This window comes from Marmota flaviventris, chromosome 8, assembly GCF_047511675.1.
Source record: "Marmota flaviventris isolate mMarFla1 chromosome 8, mMarFla1.hap1, whole genome shotgun sequence".
Taxonomy (NCBI): domain Eukaryota; kingdom Metazoa; phylum Chordata; class Mammalia; order Rodentia; family Sciuridae; genus Marmota; species Marmota flaviventris.
In genome coordinates, this window is record NC_092505.1 from 38097943 (window position 1) to 38100456 (window position 2514).

The following is a 2514-nucleotide window of genomic DNA, read 5'->3' on the forward strand; positions in this document are numbered from 1 at the left end:
CCCAGAGTTTCACTTCCCTGCAGAGCAGAGGTGAGGTCCACCTGCTTTCCTGCAGGCAAGCCAGTTCCACACCTCCATCTCTCAAAGCTAAGGGCACATGCTCAGCTCCTATGTGGCAGCTCCTGACAAGAGTGTATTGAATAGAATTAGTCATACAGTGTGTGGATCAAAGCAGAAGGCAGATAACTAACTAAAATTAGAAAATTCATCATATTTGAGTAAGCTTACCAAGTTCTGGTGAATCCCTCTACAAAAGATCATTGTGGAAAGATCAGAATATCTAGATTCATCCAACATACTGATAATTTCTAGATAGAAAGAATGCACTACAAGCACTCCGGTGGCTCTGAGCAAAAGTTTGCTGCTGTACAACAGTTATGTGACACCTGGTAGCTCTGTGGTTTTTGTGGACATGGAAAATAAGCTATGAGATCAGAAAAGTAACACCACTAGAGTGAAAAAGTCAGAATGCATATGAACATAGAGTTAAAACTGAGATGCAAATAAACATAATCACACCACTACAAACCACATTTCTCATAACATGTCCCCAAATTTTATATTGGTAGGCTGAATACCTAAAATTGGAGAAAGTCTTCAGACTAAAGAAATAAAATCTTTTTATCATAAATATCAATAATTGAATCAATTGAAATGGGGAGTAGCTATAAATTATTAGATGCTTCATCAAATACAAATTACTACAACTAAACATAAAAAGTGAAGTTAGGAAGGCTCTTAATGTTTTACTGAATCAGTATGCTTTAATATAAAAATAAACAAGTTGGATGGAACTGGAGGATGTTATGTAAAGTGAAATAAGGTGCAGAAAGACAAATACTGTATGATCTCATTTACATGTGGAATTTGAAAAGCTGAACTCAGAGAAGTAGAGAATAGAGGAGGGGGAAGGAAAAAGGATTGGGAGAGGGAGAGATGTTATTCAAAGGGTATAAAGTTTCAGTTAGTCTAAGAAATAAGTTTTAATGATCTGTTGTGCTGCATAGTGACCACAGTTAGTAATAATGAATTGTATATTTCAAAATTCCTAAAATAATAGTTTTAATGTTCTCATCACACACAAGATAAGTTGGTGAGGTGATGGATATGTCAATTAAGCTTGACTTCATCTCCCAATATATACATATGTAGTTCAAAACATCACATTGTACTTCATAAATATTCACAATCACACGATTAAAAATAAATTTTAAATAAAAAATAAGCCTTGACGTTGTATTTGCAAAGAACATTTCCACAATACATCAGGTGTTTAAAAATAATTCTTATGTTTGTTTGAAATACGCACTCTTCAGTCATCTTTATAAACTTTCTTTTATAACCTACAAAAAATATATATAAATTTTTGGTGTCTGAATTCTTAACTTTCTGTGTTTTGTAAAGCATAACACCCTGAACTCAATGAGTCAGAAACCACTAAGAAAGCAAACAGAAACAACATAACCAGTACTACCAAACCTGTATCATAGTTATGATCTATGGTGGCAAAATTTTGTGTTTGGTAAACTATGAATGGATTAAAGACATAATGGTACAGTGGCGACAGCGGCGGCGACAGGATGAAAACAAGTTCGACGCCTTGAAAGATGATGACAGTGGGGACCACGATCAGAATGAAGAAAACAGCACACAGAAAGAGGGTGAGAAGGAAAAAACAGAGCGAGACAAGAGCCAGAGCAGTAGCAAGAAGTAGAAGGCTGTTGTTCCTGGACGGCAGAGCATCCCCTGCGGTACAACTGTACATTCTGGTACTCCAGGAGGACCCCAGGCCGTCCCACCAGCTCTCAGAGCTATGAACAGAATATCAAGCAGACTGGCCTCTGTGGAGCAGTTCTGGAGGTTTTATAGCCACATGGTACGTCCCGGGGACCTGACAGGCCACAGTGACTTCCATCTCTTCAAAGAAGGAATTAAACCCATGTGGGAGGATGATGCAAATAAAAAAGGTGGCAAGTGGATTATCCGGCTGTGGAAGGGCTTGGCCTCTCTTTGCTGGGAGAATCTCATCCTGGCCATGTTGGGGGAACAGTTCATGGTTGGGGAGGAGATCTGTGGGGCTGTGGTCTCTGTCCGCTTTCAAGAGGACATTATTTCCATATGGAATAAGACAGCCAGCGACCAAGCAACCACAGCCCAAATCTGGGATACGCTTCCGCACGTGCTTACCCTACCTCCCAACACCATTATGGAATTCGAAACTCACACCGACAGCATCAAGGACAATTCAAGCTTTCGAAATACAAAAATCACATTGTGAAAGTACGCAAGCTGGCAATAATCCTTTTCTGTATGTGTGTGTTTGTCTGAAATGGATGTAAGGCCTCTGCCAGTCCTTCTGTCTACCCGCCGAAGGGTCGTCAGTGAGCCATGTGCTCCCCTTTTGCACTCATTCCTGGAGGACGGATTCCGCTAGACACCCTCCAGCATTGCTGACTTTATAAAGCAGAGATTTGGAAAACGTGACTTTGTAATAGACATTGTTTTTAGGGACTT

The 2514-nt window shown here is 39.7% G+C and overlaps 1 pseudogene; it reads left to right on the top strand.

The window, feature by feature from the left end:
• Positions 1-321: 321 nt before the first annotated feature.
• Positions 322-2278, top strand: LOC114087717 (eukaryotic translation initiation factor 4E type 2 pseudogene; annotated as a pseudogene).
• Positions 2279-2514: the final 236 nt, after the last annotated feature.